This window comes from Panthera onca, chromosome F1, assembly GCF_046562875.1.
Source record: "Panthera onca isolate mPanOnc1 chromosome F1, mPanOnc1 haplotype 2, whole genome shotgun sequence".
Taxonomy (NCBI): domain Eukaryota; kingdom Metazoa; phylum Chordata; class Mammalia; order Carnivora; family Felidae; genus Panthera; species Panthera onca.
Window position 1 is genome coordinate 37,295,968 of NC_138355.1, and position 16,589 is coordinate 37,312,556.

At 46.6% G+C, this 16,589-nt stretch overlaps 1 long non-coding RNA gene across 1 annotated transcript; it reads left to right on the top strand.

Moving 5' to 3' along the window:
• Nucleotides 1–7,232: 7,232 nt before the first annotated feature.
• Nucleotides 7,233–15,347, top strand: LOC132686269 (uncharacterized). The gene is made up of 2 exons (XR_009613541.3): nucleotides 7,233–7,411; nucleotides 14,997–15,347. It is a non-coding gene; the product is annotated as an uncharacterized LOC132686269 (long non-coding RNA).
• The last annotated feature ends 1,242 nt before the right edge of the window (nucleotides 15,348–16,589 follow it).

Below are 16,589 nucleotides of genomic sequence, written 5' to 3' on the forward strand. Positions count from 1 at the left end.
TATGAACAATAGATGCCAAGTTGCTTAGTATCCTGTTTTAAATTTTTCTATTCTTAGTGGTAATTTCCTTCTGTTACCCTCAAACCTCAGTTTTGTTCTACACGTCAGCCTGGAAGAGAGCAGTCTGGGGAAACAAACCATTTACAAGATGGTAAGGAGAATCAACAGAGCAGAGATCCAGAGCGAGATAGATGTGTCTGTGATGAGGATCAACCGTGATGAGTTTGCGGAATATGCAAACGTTCCTCAGATAAACCTCCCTTCAAAAATATGGAGACGGCAGCCTGGTAGGGGGCTTGACTTCCTCCAGTTAAGTAGAAAAAGAAGGCTGGTGCTAATTTTCAGTAATAAAGGGAGGGCTGGCAAGCTTCTGAGGCTGGGTGACTCAAAGTCATCTGGCCCCCATAGGGAACAAAGACCAGAGGGTGTCATTCAGGGACTTGTCCAGGATCACGCAGCTGGTTAGAGACAGAGACACATTCAGACAGAGACTGTGTGATTCTTAACCTTGAGTTCTCTGTAACGCTAGACTCACCACACCTCTCCCCACCTTACCAAGTCCAGCCAAGATCAACTTACCACCCGGACAGCCGGAGTGGGGAGAGAGAGGACGGAAACGAGAGGGAAGGGGAGGGGATTCGTTCAATGTTTAGGAGAAGGATGCTTTCTAGAATTACTCTGGTTGCTCACCTTTTTCTTGACCGGGGTGGGGTGGGGAGGGGGGGGGGCGGAGAATACAGAAAAGCCCCAGCAAGCTTTTAGCCCCGCTCCAGGAAGTAGTTTGGGGACTAACCTGTGTACATCTTCTCTCCACATGGCTTCCATCACCGTTCCAGCAATCTTACCCTTGGCCGTCTTAAACCTCTAAAATGATTAGACTGAGAAACTCTAGCACCCTCCTAGTCTCCATTCCATTCTGTCTGATGCCGTCCTAATCTCCTTTGTGTGAACCTAATGTCCCCAGCACTCCCAGCCTTCAGGGCAGGACCCGGATCCCAGGGAGCACGCCAGACCACGCGTTTCCCTTGTATAAAACGCCTAGCAGAACTGGAAACAAGCGGATCATGCTCATTAAATACGTGCTTGATTACTCTTTGAGAAAAGTTGCAAAACGTCTCATGGTACAGACTCTTAAATCATAGAGGGAAAAATTTAAAGGTGGCAAAAGGAGACTCCGTTTTCCAACCTGAAAGATGGACAGGGAGAGATTTCCATGGCATCTTGCAAATTCCTTCCTATCTGAGATGTGTCATTCGGGGAACAAGATGTAGCTATTATATCCACAGACCACAATTTGCATTGGACATTCTCGTACGGAGGCTTTTTCTTTCTGCCTGACGTCTCCTCCTCTCTCCTCCGGCCTACAGCTTTACAAGAGCCTCGCCACTCAGAGGGCCCAGGCTGTGACCAAGGCCTTGAAGGGGAGGGTGGCTGCTTTGTGCTGCCTTTATTTTTGCTTTGTTTCAACGGAAACTCTGCGTCTGAAAGTGAGGAATGGGGGTTCCGCGTGCCCTTGCGGTTGCAGATGCTGTCAGCACACAGAGTTTGCTTTGCCTCTTAGGAGGGGAACAGTCAGCATCTGGGCCAGAAGTGGGTGACAGACGCGGCTGGAAGACATTGCTCAGGCAGGTGAGGATGTGAAGGAATGTGTCAGTTGTTCGCCCTCCCCCGTAGCTTCTTCCCCAAATCTACCAGCTAATGCCCCCCTTTGTGTCCGTGTGTCATTAAAATGTAACCCATAACATAAAACGCCACCCCCAAAAGTCCCCAGGTGACTATGGGAGTCATAAAACCCTCTTTTGGAGGACTTGAATTTTAAGCTGTCTCCTCTCCTCATTGCAAAATATCCTGGAGAGGTGCAGGGGGGAGGCGGGGACCCCCACTTCGGGGGTCTTCATCTGCTGGGGAGATGATGGCAAAAGATTGGAGAGGAGCAATCTTGCCCCGGCCTAAAATACCCATGACAAAGCCTTTCGGCCGGCATTATGCAGCACTTAACCTTTTCCACTTGAAAAGCAGATTCCAAATTTATTTTTTGTCAAGCCGGGTCACAGCTCCAGAGCCCTAGCAGAGAGGAGCCGCGTGCGGCATTCATCCTTCCCGTGCTGGCAAATCTAAGCGGAGCTAAAGACAGACCCTACTCTGTCCCCTCTCCTCTGACCTTCACTTCTAAAAGCCACTTGCTTTCAAGGTGAGCAAGTCTCGTCTTGGAACCAATTAAATATACATACCACAGTGAGCGGAGTTTTCTTGAAAGCATGTGCAAGGGGAGTACCAAGAAAGAAGAAGCATCTCAGAATGAATTATTGATCAAGATTTCTCTCATACACATACACATGAACAAGGGTCTGGCATCCCCAGCCTGGGGGAGATTGCATCTGGTGCGGTCTTCACGGGGTTAAGAAAGATAACCTCTTTGCTCTAAACTCTATTCATTTCGTGGATGGGAAACGCATTTACATCTCTGTGTATCTCCTTTTGTTTGGTTTTCCAAGAAAGCCTGAATCAGCAGATCTCAGAAGAAAGCTAACACATCTGACAGGCTTAGAGAAATGATGTGTGCCACGCGAAAAAATTAATTGAAAAAAAAAAACACTTTTCACTTATAGAGCAGTTTTTATTCCAGTCTTTTTAAACAGGTTACGGGTATTAATTAAATGTTGTCATGCATCGCTTGTTACCTTGGTTCTGTTGATGCAAGTGGAAACATCAGGTTTGATTACTGTTGGAGGTGGAAACTGAGGCAGTGTGCAAGGACAGACAAAATAGCCCCTGAGGGGGGCGCCTGGGTGGCTCAGTCGGTTAAGCGTCCCACTTCGGCTCAGGTCATGATCTCACTGTCTGTGAGTTCGAGCCCCGCGTCGGGCTCTGTGCTGACAGCTCAGAGCCTGGAGCCCGTTTCAGATTCTGTGTCTCCCTCTCTCTCTGCCCCTCCCCTGTTCATGCTCTGTCTCCCTCTGTCTCAAAAATAAAATAAAATGTTAAAAAAAAAAATTTTTTTTAAATAGCCCCTGAGGAAGTGAAGGGAACGTCTATATGGACCACCATAATCTCATTCATCTCGTGAGAACATGGAGAGGAGAACCAGGTACAGGTCACAGGAATCCTGCCGGCCTCACTCCTATTGGTCGCCATTTTCTGCTAACCCCGTCAACTGAGCAGTCTTCTCACAGGTCAACTTAGTGGCCATTACCAAAGTATCCATGATCGACGGGTGTGGAACCAGTTACCACAAGAGTATAAGCTGAAACAACACACGCTACCATCTCGTGTTCTGCGGGTCAGGAATCCAGGCATGACTCAGCTGGGTCCTCGACTCAAGGTCTCGAATGGCCACATTCAAGGTGTCGGCCAGGGCCCTGTTCCCACCTGGACATCAGCTGAGGAAGGGTCTATGTGGTTTGGGCAGCATTCTGTCCCACGCAGCTATTTTGTGCTGGCAATTCCTACAGGCCACCCACCATTCTTCATCACGTGCCCTTCCCCAGCAAGGCCCACGTGGTCGCTGTTGGCAAGGAGAGCATCTAGGGGCGATATCGAGACCGAGTCTTATATAGGATGATGTCATTATATTACGTGCTTCGTGATTACAAAGGGGGCATCCCATCCTTTCGCCATATTCCATTGGTTAGCAGAAAGGTACAGGTCCCTCAAGCTGAGGAAACTGCACAAGGAAGGGTGTGGACGCCAGGAGGCAGGGGACTTGGGTGTCACGCTGGCGTCTGTCAGCCACACCCGGGAATCTGAAGCAGAAGCCCCTTCATGCCTGTAAGTTTTGTGGTAGGCTTTCGGTGGGGGGAAAAGAATAGAAAGAAAGAAAGGTAAGGAGTTGGTCAGATTATTTGATATTATTATCTATCTGGCAGAAAACAGGAGGAACTCAGAAGAACACTGAACCCATACAAAACCAGGTGTCTAATAAAGACCTCAGGGAAACCCTAGGAGTTTAGCTCATTAATTGAGATATATAGGATTCACACACTCAACTAGCATCCGGAATGCTAAAATGGCCGCCTTCACATCCTCTTTGTTAGTTCAGGGGGAAAAAAAGGAAGGATAAATGAGGGAAGTTGAGTTCAATGCAATAAAGGTTTAATTGAGTGCCTACTCTTTGCTCACAATATCCTAAAAGCTAGGCACAAGACACAGGTTGCTTTTACACCGGGGCGATGTTTCTTCAGGTGTACTCCTCAGCTGGATCCAAGCCACCTGCAGGGTGTGGGATGAAAGGAAAATTTCTGGGTGCCATCTCAGACCTACGGAGCCAACTCTCTGGTCGTAGAACCCAGAAATCTGCACTTGAACAAGAACCCTGGGGAATCTCCGTCACGGTGAGGTTTGAGGCAGGTGGATGCACGTTGCGAACTTGAACGTGCCTGTGGCTCAGCCGAAGTCTGGTTAGCATGCAGATTCCAATTCAGTAAGTCTAGAGCAGGGCCCGAGGTGCCGCGATTCTAACAAGCGCCCAGATGACGTCATTGTTGCTGATCCTGCGAGCACGCTTGGAATAGCAAAAGTAGAAGATAAGAAAGACTGAAAGAACCAAATGGCAAAATTCTCCCCCTCTCCAAAGTGGCTGTGAATTATGGGGATTTTAAGCAATTAAATATTTTAAGTGAAAAATCTCTAAAAACTTCCCAGAGCCAGATGGGGATTGCCTTTTTCTGTGCACACGGCATATTGTGAATTTGGGAGGAAAGTGATATTTAGGCTCGTGGGAGTGGGAAGGACTTGGGTCCGAAGGGTGCCTGGTGCCCAGGGGTGAAATTGTGACGTCAGCGGGTGTATGGCTAGAGCAATAAGGGCACACGGAGGACACGGCAAGGTTCAGGAGAGTGGCTGGGAAGGCTGGAGTGTGGTCAGCGCTGGCTAGAATAGTCTCAACATCCCCCCACCACCACCAAAACCCCCCACCTCCGCTCTAGCCGGACCCAGGGGAGAGATGAAGCATGGGGCGCATGGCTATGGAATCAGCCAGAGGGAGGTGAAAATCAAAGACGAACAGGAGACAGGAGTTTATAACAGTTATGGATCAGAATTAACTGAGAGTGCTAACCGAATGCACAGAAGAGAATGGAGAGTAGGATTTCCCGGAAGAAGCCAGAAGGCAGCAGACAGTTGGCAGAGTGGATGGCCACGAGTATCCTGCCACTAGAAACTCAGGTTTGATTTTGAGCTAGAGAACAGGCACAGAGAAAATGCCTGGGAAGTCCAGGGTGGCTAATTCATATTTTAAACCCGAGTGAGGCTAACTTCACCACGGGAATAGCAACTTGGAACGCCTGAGGCTGTGTGATCTGGAGGAAAGGCCACGGAACTGGCGTGGGTTCTCCTGGTTCATTTACCCATCGGTTATCAATGTATTGAGAGGTGCAAGATTCTAAGCCCTGTGCTAATTTCTGGAAAACCTAAAAGAGCTACTAAAATAATAAAGAATAACAAAAATGAGGTAACCATAATAATAATATTGTCAGCGATTAATTCGTGTTGAGTACCATCCCGAGTCCTTTGTGTGTATTGGGTACCTTGAGAATGAGAAAAATCTACTGAGGCGGGGGTAATGCTTTCATATCCATTTCTCAGATGTGGAAACTGAGGTGAAGAAATAAGACAGACGATGTCTGCTTTAAGGGAGCTTACATTCTAACATCATGCTTCCGGTTCATCGAGTGACTTCTGGTGACTTTTCATTCTATCCTCTTCCATAGCCACGGCAATCACAGCTAAAAATATTAAGAGCTTTCTTTGAGCCCTATTATCTCATTTAATCTTAGTGGTCACCTTATGAGGTAATTACCGTCATCATTCCCATTTTACCGATGAAGACACTAAGTTTCAGAGAAATAAGCAATTTTCCCAAGAGGCCACATCTGGGATCTAAACCCAGGCAGCTTAACTCTAACCTAACACATGGCATGAGTACAGATCAGCAGATTGAACTAAATCTCGGAGCTCACATTTCACTGGAATGGCCTATGACAGACCTGGTGGTTCTCTGAATTGTATGTAGTTTCTGACCCAGATATTTAGCATCTAAGCCAGCTACATGTGCCAACAAACTCTACGAGACAGCTTGAAAAAAAAGTCACAACCTATGGACAAGTTGTGACAGGGGAAAAAAAATCTATTTGACGTCCATGGCAATGGGAACGAAGAGCAAATTCAAGGTCTCCTCCCACTATGTGGACTCAGACCCAGCAGTACATGAGGATGCTCCGTTCAGCTTGAAGACCTCAAGGCGTAAGAAATAATTGACTCTTTGTGAGTGCAGGGATTTGTTTCAGCACAGATCCAGAATGCAACCTTTCCTGATCGAGTTGAACAGGAAAGGATTTAAATTGAGGTCCTGAACTCAAAGGAGAACACATTAATCATGCTCATTGCTAGAGTCAGAAACAAATTCATTTTTCCTGTAAGGAGTGTTATCAAGCAGGAAATCAAGTCCACAGGTTAGGGAGGTGGTGAGGGGCCTGGGGACAATGACAGAGGTGCGGGGACAGACACCAGAGTAAGTGCATCTCCAGACTCTATATAACTTCACACACACACACACACACACACACACACACACACACACAGAGTCTCCATGTGCCAAAGACTATGTGCGACCTTTTGGCTTATATAACGGACGACCCAGAGTGTAATAGATGCTCCAAAATTTGAGAACTTCAACTTGTCCAGAGTCAAAATGTTCATTCATTCATTCATTCATTCATTCAACAAATATTTACTGAATGCCTACCAAACTCCAAGCCTAACAGGATTAGCAGGGAACCAAATATTAACCTGCCTTTCTTAATTTTATTTACAGATATAGAAAATAATCAAGGACCTGATAACAATAGATAAACAAATAGCTAAACAAGACAATTCTATTTCTTTTTTTTAGAGAGAGAGAGTGCAAAAGCAGGGGTGAGAGGCAGATGGAGGGAGAGAGAGAATCTTAAGCAGGCTCCTCGATCGGCATGGAGCCCAACGTGAGACTCGATCCCGTGACCCTAGGATCATGACGTGAGCCAAAATCAAGAGTCGGACGTTCTACTGACTGAGCCATGCAGGCGCCCCTAAATAAGACAATTCCAGATGGGCACAAATGTTATGAAGGGCCCACACAAGATGATCTGATAGAAAGAGGCCCAAGATGGGACTATTTTGGACCTGGTTGCCAGGGAAGATTTCTATTGTGAGGTGACATTGGATCTGAGACCTAAAGGGTGAATAGGAAACCCTGTAACAGGCAAGAGCAAGAACAAGGGCCTCTGAAACCAGAGCAAGTTTGGCCTGTGCAAAGACCCAACAGGAGGCCACCGTGCTTGGTGCGTAATGGGAAGAGCGTGTGGGAAGAGAAATGGGAGAGAGGAAGCCAGGGCGGGGCCACATGGTGCAGGGTTTGAAGCACCACGCTAAGCAGGTAGGTTTCATTTAAGAGTAAGCGAAGCTTTTTAAGCAGGGGAGTGATCTGATTTCCCTTATGAAAAAGATCACTTCGCTGCAGTGTGGAGAATGGATCGCCGGGGTTCCAGAGGGCTGTGGAAAGACCAACTAGAAAATTACTGCAGTTGTCCAAGCGGGGAAATGATATTGATGTGGATTCAGGAGGGCACGGGGTGCGGGGGGTGCTGGAAAAAAGCAGGTGGATTTAAGAGCTATGCTGGAGGTAGAACTGACAGGACCCACCCATGATCAGGTGTGGGGAGGAGCAGTGCCCTAAGATGACAACTTTTCTGTACTTGAAGCTTGTTTCTGTGAATTGGGCTCAGCTTCGTGTAACAGAGATGCCCCGTGTATGAAGCACAGTTCACCAGTCTGAGTTTCTCCTGCGCTTCTCTCATGCTGAGGACCTCGGGGGGGAGGAGAGAGAACCCAGAGCCTGGATGGCCCCTCATCTGGACCTGCGGCCTCTTGGCACAATCAGCTTCTGGAGTAGCTTAGAGAACAGCACATAGAGGAAGCCAATGCAAAGTGGGGGGCACAGAATGTGGGACGATGGCCTGCCAGCCATTTTAGATTTACTTTATCCCATGGGTGAGGGATGGGCCATGAGATCAGGATGAGCACACAGTGTGTGTGTGTGTGTGTGTGTGTGTGTGTGTGTGTGTGTGAAGAAAAGCTGGGGTTAGACTGGGAAAGACATGGAAAGCAGAGGCAGGTTGGCCACGGTCTTTAGATAGAAAGGATGTTCCTTACCTGCCTTGAATTAACAGAAAGAAAAAATAGCTACATCTGAATCCTAGATGTCTAAACTGATCTCTGATTTGCAGCAAAAAGAGAAGGGTGGGTGGTAGAAATTTAACTGAAACAGGATTCAGTAACTTGGGTTCCCTCAGTACCCAGTGCCTCCAAGTGCCCTGTCCAAGCAGGACCTCCCACTGGAGCCTGGCACGCCGAGGCCAGGCTGCAGGCTCATAGGCGCCAGGTCGTAGGGTGAAAGAATCCTTAGAAATATTGTCCTTTGAGTCCCCATCAGAGCCAATTAGTCATAAATAGAAGGGCACGTAGGTCTCTAAAAGCTTTTCTTTAAAACAAATATAAGCCCGGGAGCACCTGGGTGGCTCAGTCGGTTGGGCATCTGACTCCAGCTCAGGTCACGATCTCACAGCTCGTGGGTTCAAGCCCCGCATCAGGCTCTGTGCTGACAGCTCGGAGCCTGGAGCCTGCTTCGGTTTCTGTGTCTCCTTCACTCTCTGCCCCTCCGCCACTCATGTTCTCTCACTCTCTCTCTCTCTCAAAAATAAATAAACATTAAAAAAATATACACACACACACACACACACACACACACACACACACACATATATATAAACCCAGATCTGGGCCTGCCTTGGAGAATCAGGAGAAATGAAGCAGACTCCTAGGTGGAGGGAAAGCAGGATTGTGGAAGACAGAACAGGAGGGCGTGTTTTGCTTGGCACGTTTGAAAAGGGAGAGAGCCAGCAAGGAGAGGAGCTTCTCCTATCCCTTAAGGGGGCTCCCTTCCCTCCAAGTATTTAACATCTCCTTGTTTGGACACTTTTCTTAACCCCTTGGGCCCCTGTTGCTTAATAAGTAGAAAACATATATTAAAACCTCAACTGCCTAGAGACAGAGTCTGGAGCAAGCGATCGCTTAAGGTCATTTCAAAATCTTGGGCCTGTGGTTCTAGATAGGAGACAGTTTCATGCAGGGTTGAAGTGCAGATTATAATACAGTGGTTATAAGGATTGAATGAGTTAATAGAAGTAAATCGCTCAGAACAGTGCCTGGCACATGGTTATGACTCCATAAATATTAGATGTGTTTTCTCTGAAAACCAGTCTTCGGTACCAATCACTCTGTTATTCTGGCTCCAAAGAATTCAACACAAGGATCCTTAGGCTACCAGAATGATCCAGAGTCAACTTCTCTGTTCTCCTGCTTCCATGGAAACTTGGTCTAAACTATTCCAGGGAGATGGGAGTTTGTGTCACATAATATCATTTGGGGAAGCACCCTGAGATGTCTGGTTTCCATGGTTACCATCACATCTGGTGGGCTTGGATGTGACCAGGAAGTCCCCTTTGACTAAGAAAATTTGTGGATGCCACAGCCACCACCGTAAATGAGGCCAACCTCAAAAAAAAAAAAAAAAAAAAATCAGGCATTTGGGCAAAAGATCAGTAAAGGGCTGTTTTCAAACATCAGAAAAAGACCCAAAGAGCCAATTCAAGCTCTTGTCCCCGATTAGTGTTCCAGGGACTCATGAAGCAGAATAATCTCTTCCCAAACTTGTTTTATTAGTAAGGCCAAAGCTTCATTAATTAACCATCAGTCTCATTAAAAAAAAAAAGAGAGAGACATGACTTCACAAAGCACTGGGGACCCACGGTTTGCAGAGCCAGGAGCAGAGGCTGTCAGGAGAGGCAGAAAGAGAACTTTGTGACCCGGCTTGGGGAGTTAATGCACATCCGGAAGTTCTCCCTCCCCTGGTCCAATGTTGAATGTTTCTCCAAACTATGAATAATAAATGGCATGTGGGTGGTTCCATTTTCTAACAAACTCAGACACCTTCAGGAGCAACTGCCATAATATTCCTTCCAGAAGAAAGAAGCATCGCAAATGCCTTTCCTTATTTAATGGAAGAGAAAGCTGTGGTCCAGAGAAGGAGAACTTGTCAAGAGAGCAAAGCAGGAGAAAGACTCGAAATAGAGCTTCACTGCTCCACTCCCCGCTACTCAGGCAGCCTCATACCTGATATTTTAAGCAAGGGATAAAAGATGGCTTCCCATAGACTCTTTTGGTTAACCTCCTTGCCTGACTCAAAGGAGTGACAATGTTTTGGAAAGAATAGGGAAACCATTGCCTAATGGTCTTGCTGCCTCTGGTCCCTTCCTCTAAAATTCAATACTGTTGCCAGGGTGATGTTTCTAAAACTTAAATCTGCTTATGTCATGCCCCTGGCTAAATCCTTAAATGGCTCCCCATTGACTTTAGGATAAAATCCAAAGGCCTTTCATTAACTGGCTCCTGCCTTCTTCACCGGTTCCCACCGCCCCCCCCCCCCAACACACACAACATCCTTTCCATCCATCAGAAGTTTCCATTGGCCCCCAGCAGCCATCCTCTCTCTCTCTTTCTTTTCTCTTTTCATCTCTGCTCTGAATGTGTTGTTCATTGCCTGTTCATGCTCTTCAGCTTCTCAACTCCGGTTCCTTCAGAGCCAGGGATCATCTCTTCCAGGATGCCTTTCCTCACCTTCAGGCTCAGGGAGTTTCCTTTGTCCGCGCTTTTGCAGGACCCTGAGGAGACTGCTTAGCCAGGATATTTCACCACCTTTGGAGGGCTCCCTTTGCCAGCCGGCCTGTGAGCTCCCCCTAGGGCAGAGGCTGACGTGTTCATGCCGTATCTCCAGCCCTGGGTACAGTGCCTGACACATGATAGACACCTCATCGATAGTAAAGAAGCATCTCTCTGCCTCACCTAAAGTAGTCGCCTATCCTCTAGTAGTATTATATATAGCTATTTGCATGGCTATTTAATTACAACCTAGAAAAAATGGCGGGGGGGGGGGGGCAGAATCAGTCATTACTCAGAAATTGATTATCACCTGCTTTATTAGAGAAATAGAGTGTCATCAATAACCCAAAACAACAGAGGATCCAGAAGTCATGTCTAGCTGGGTTAGGGGCACATGACATTGTGGCATAGGGGTGTGTGTATGTGTGTGTGTGTAGGGAAAGGGCATGTGCAATTATGTGTGAAGTTTACTTTTATACTTTGACCTTTGTTTTTGTTGATAGTGTATATATGCCTGTTCCCTGGGAACATACTCACTAACACAGAGTGAAGGGGAGAAAATGGCAAGAAGTTGGAAGAAGGGAGTCAGGTATTGCAAATTGCCCAAAGACACACGCTCCTCCCAGTGCAAACCCATAATAATAACCCAGGAACTTAGCAACGAGCTATCAGTGTTAGTGATCTCTTTATCACAGCAACCCCTTACATTTATGTTGCACGCCAGCGTTTACAAAGCACTTTCCATTACCTTGTACTGATCTACTCCCCATCCCACGCCCCGACACCGCGCTAAAGGAAACCATCTGCTTTCTTTTATATACATTTCTAAAAAGCATATTTGTGTTTTAGTCTTTAGCCATATAAAATGGGCATCGCGCTACATAAAGCATTTGTGCCTTACTTCAAAAAACTTGATATTCTTCTACTAAGTTTCATCCCTATTATTGCCCAGAGGGGTGGTTTATTCCCCTTGTCTGCTAGATATTATTCCCGACGTGACCCACTTCACCACAGTTTTATTCACCCACTTCTCCGTCAGCGGGTACTTGAGTTATTTGCATTTATGCTACCGAACAGGGCTGCTATGAATATTCTCATACATATATCCTAGCATCCATATACAGAAGTATCTCTTGGGTATTTATACAGCAGTGCAGTTGCAAAGCGATAGAGAAAGTGAATGTTTAACGTTACAGACTAATGTCAGTTTTATAAGATAGGGCCATGCAGAGTCACAAGTTTGCCAACAGAGCACAGGAGCACCAATCACTCTGTATCCCCTCCAACAACAGGGTTAACCTACTTGATAAATACTGATCAAGCAAGAGTCTCAAACTAGCCCCCCTGGAACCAAGTCAGGCTGCTTGTCTCGCGAAGTATGTCTCTGGTTGTCTTTATTTTTTTCGTTTTAATTTGAAAGCCTTCGGATGGACACTGTTGAATATTATAGACCCCACTCTTTGAGCATGTGAGTTTGAGATCCCTGAGATGGATAAAGCCTAAGAATTTAGACTTATGGAATAATAGTGAGTCCAAGGAAATGTGCTTTCCAAAAGAGAACAGGAAAGGGGCGCCTGGGCGGCTCAGTCGATTGAGCGTCCCACTTCGGCTCAGGTCGTGATCTCATGGTTCGCAGGTTCGAGCCCCACGTCGGGCTCCGTGCAGACAGCTCGGAGTCTGGAGCCCGCTTCGGATTCTGCGCCTCCCTCTCTCTCTGCCCCTCCCCCGCTCACGCTCTGTCTCTCTCTCTCTCTCCTTCAAACACAAACATTAAAAAAAAAATTAGAAGAGAACAGGAAGAAGTGGGGGAGAGCTGGGATCCAAATTTATGGCTGAACAATTGAATCCAAACCCATGCACAGGGCACCGTAGCACTCTGCCTCCCAAATCACACGGTGTCCGTCTCAGTTGGTGCACTAACCAGGTTTATGGGAAGCACCTACATTTCGTCCCCAGTGGCCCTGCAAGGTGGCTACAGCACTTGTTCTTGCGGTTTTTGTAGAAAAGGAAATTGAGGTCTAGAGAAATTAAGGGGCTAGGCCAAGATCACCTGGAGAATATGAGAAGGCACCCAGACATGAGCGTGTTCTCACGCTAATGCCGACTTCTTTTTCCACGCTGACTGACCTTGAGTTCCTATCAAAGGCCCGGAGAGAAGTCATTGCAAACTGATATAATTTCCTCTTCCCGGATAGAACCACAGGTCTCCTTGCCACCAGGCGCAGAAGCTGATAGTCTCAGAAGGAGCAAGTGTGGGAAAGGAGAGAATGATTTTACCTATCCTGATCTAGAAACTGAATATCGCCACAGATGTTGGGCTGCACTTTGAGTATAATCATCATTTTTGGAATCCTACTAAAACAAGAGACACATGCCAGAGCTTAGAAATGCACTAATCCTTCTGGAAAGGCGAAAAACATTAGGAAAGCTGTCATCCAAAGAACCAGAGAACCATAACATCCTTTCTAGAAACAGTGACAGAGAACAGGAACCCCCTCCTTTAAGTTTTAATGTGATGTCTTTCTTTTCAAAGTAGGTTTGGAAGGTTGCAAGAATATGCTGATCCCCTTGTAAGAATAAATTAAACTTTGAATTCTTCGAGTCCGGGTCTATTTCCCTGCATGCTAGATCCTGGTAAAGGCTACCTTGTAGAGACCAGGAGAACCCTCCAACTTCAGGATAATCCCCAAGAGAAGCCGTCACTGGATCGTCTACCAACAGCAATTCTGACTCCATATCTGTTGAGAGAGAGAACACATGTTCTTGAAAGACTCAGATGTCATTACCATGAGCTGCTCTAAGCTTTGCTAGAAGTCCAGGGGGCCTCTGCCGTGGACCAACCCCTCACCAACTCTGGGGGGGGGGGTTTGGGATTTAATGATTCTAAGACTACTGAGTAATTGTATCACCTCGAAAGGCTTCCCTACAGACTGCAGCCCTTTCCCTACAGTATATGAAGGAGAGAGATCTCCACCCAAGTGTTCTCCAGCTGTCTGGATTTGTTTCATACCCATGGACACAGAGGATGAACTGATGACCCCCAGCAGTAGCGTCCTGCCTCTTATCTTTCTCTCTCTTACCCAGCAATAACAGCAACCTCTTGTATCGTCTCAGAATCCACAAGTTCAAACCAACATCTCTATCTCCTATGACCATCAGATCACCAGACGTGACTGCCTCTGTTTTCCTCTCCAGAGAAACCATAGGTTACTCTGGCCCCAACACAGCGGCGGAGAAAAGGGGGAGGGGGGAAGGATTATCATTTCCCACTGCCAGGCAATTTTAGCATCCCCACTCCTCCTGCCCCCCTCCCTCCCATTGAAGTTAAACAAAGCCAACCATTCCATCCTGATCTGTCCCTTTCTCCTGCACTATATAAAGCTAGTCACAGATGGCATGCATGGATTCATGCTCCAAAACTCCCCAGTGCCCACTCTCTTCCATCAAGCTGGTTCCTAAATCTGTGGATGCAGCAGACTTCAGAAGAGGAAGCAGTGTGATCACGCAGCATGAGCCTTGGCACAATGGAGTCTGGACCGTGCCAGGGCCATGATGCCCGAGTCTCACCCACTCTGATGCAGCACTCAGAATGGCATCTGGTTGCCCCACTGTCCACGTGATGGGATCCTCGCGCTAAAAGCCAAGTTTCTCTCTTTAGTGTACTCTGGGTAGTAGGTAAAGAAATTCATGCCAAAGTAGGGAGAAAGGAAAAATGGAAATGATCAAGGAAAAGTTGTTGAGGGACCTAGAGGAAAGAAAACCTTGAACATTTCCTTTCCTTCTCTGCTCATTCATTTTCCTGCATATGGCTTGCAGAGGGGGTCTTGGGGAGGGCCAGTCATGGAAGCAAAATAAAGCTTTTGGGGGGTCGTTTCTTCCCTGGGGACTTTTGTGCTGCCCCCAGTAGTCCCATCTCCAATTAACCTAAATTCCATCCCAATGCACTTAACCATAACTCATCTGTTGATATGTATATTGTTTCTTTTTTTAATATTTATTCCTGAAAAAGAGAAAGAGACAGAGCATGAGTGGGGGAGGGTCAGAGAGAGAGAGAGGGAGGCACAGAATCTGAAGCAGGCTCCAGTCTCTGAGCTGTCAGCACAGAGCCAGATGCGGGGCTCGAACTCATGGACCTGAGCCGAAATCAGACGCTTGACCAACTGAGCCACCCAGGCACCCTGATATTTATTATGCTCAAACACTGTGTAAAATGATTTATTCTCATTTCTTCATTTAATTTTCAGGCAAAACTGGAAGCTGGTATTATTCTCCCCTATTTTTCAGAAGAGAAAACAGAGATGTTAAAGAAGTTGCCAAGGTCACACAGCTCTTAAATGATGGAACCAAGATTCTAATCCAGTTCTATCAGGTTTCAAAGATTGTTTTTCCCTAAAGGATCTCATCAGCCCAAACCAGCTGTCATAACAGAACAAAAAGGCATTACCTAAAGCTTTCTATCTGAGAGATATTTACATTTTAATAGCCTGTCTCTTAACGAGGTTTCAATGAGCAAAGAAATGAATTGCTTGTAATGCTATTTGGGGCACTGTAATAGGTCATAGAGGAAATACACGGGATCAGGGTGTCTCAGATAATACCGTGTAGACTGTTGTCTATCTCGACTCCATCTAATGAAGCCAGGCCCATCTGAAGGAAGATTGAAACCACTGTTTTGCATCTATTCCAATAGAAACTGTACTTACTAGGTGTTATAAGCAAGAGAAGATTTGTCTGGATATAGGAAAGCCCTCCAAGAGCGGAAGCCTATGGAAGGTTGGTAGACGACTATAATACACATAAATACACACACACACACACACACACACACACACACACACACAGCTCTCACCCCCCAGCCTGGGATGGATTCAGTCCTACCTAATCATAGACATGAACAAAGTGGTTTCCCAGAAAAACTCTGGGCCTCAACTTGGAACCATTAACTTTGACTTAGAGGATTATTCCATTTCATTTCCCAGAATTTCCTAAAGATACGCCTGCAGTTGGCATTTTCTGCCCTTGAAACAACATTAGATAAGAAAAGCAAGAGGCTTCCAACATTCTTTGAAAAGACAAACATTTTTCCAGACTTGGGTCAAGAATGAGCTGTCCAGCCGACAACGCTTGGGGATTCAGTTCCCCCCCAGACTTTCAAATCCTTCAACCCAACTTTGATTTTCTGTCCTCCTGGACCAGCCCTAATAGGAAACTATCTTCTGACAGGCTACCAAACACAACTCCTTGAAAGCAAACGGTGGATCCAAAGGCCTTGATTGGTCTTTGTCTCTTCCCTCTTGCTGTACAGAGAGAGCTCATCTCCAGCAGAGGAAGACACAAGTAGCGTTGACCTGCCCCACTGCTGTGGCTGGCCAAGGCTGGTTGCCAGTTCCCTCCTCTGGTGCTTGATCTCTCCTCCCCTCCGCTTCCAGGGTGACTGCCCTACCTGAAAGGGAGAAGAGAGAAGGGAACAGCTGAGGAGGAAAGACAACACCAGTAACGTTCCATGGACAGGGACCCTGCCAGATGCGGATCAATAATGAAAAGAAATCTAAATGGGGCGTCAACACATCCATTCCAGAGATATGAATGCGAGGGAACTACATGGGTGTGTGTTTAGCTATCCCAGGGTTACCTTTCCATTCCTCTTCATCATTTTAGCCCAGTCAGGAGGCCCTGAATGTTCCATTTCCATCCTATCAACAAAGATATACGTTTCTTGACAAATGCTTTCATCATTAGCTTTTGGTCACCCAAGGTATACGTTTGTCCTAGGGACAAAGGATGCTCAAAGTAAAAGTCAACATTCCTATTGTAGTTTCCTAGAAGCTATGTACCAA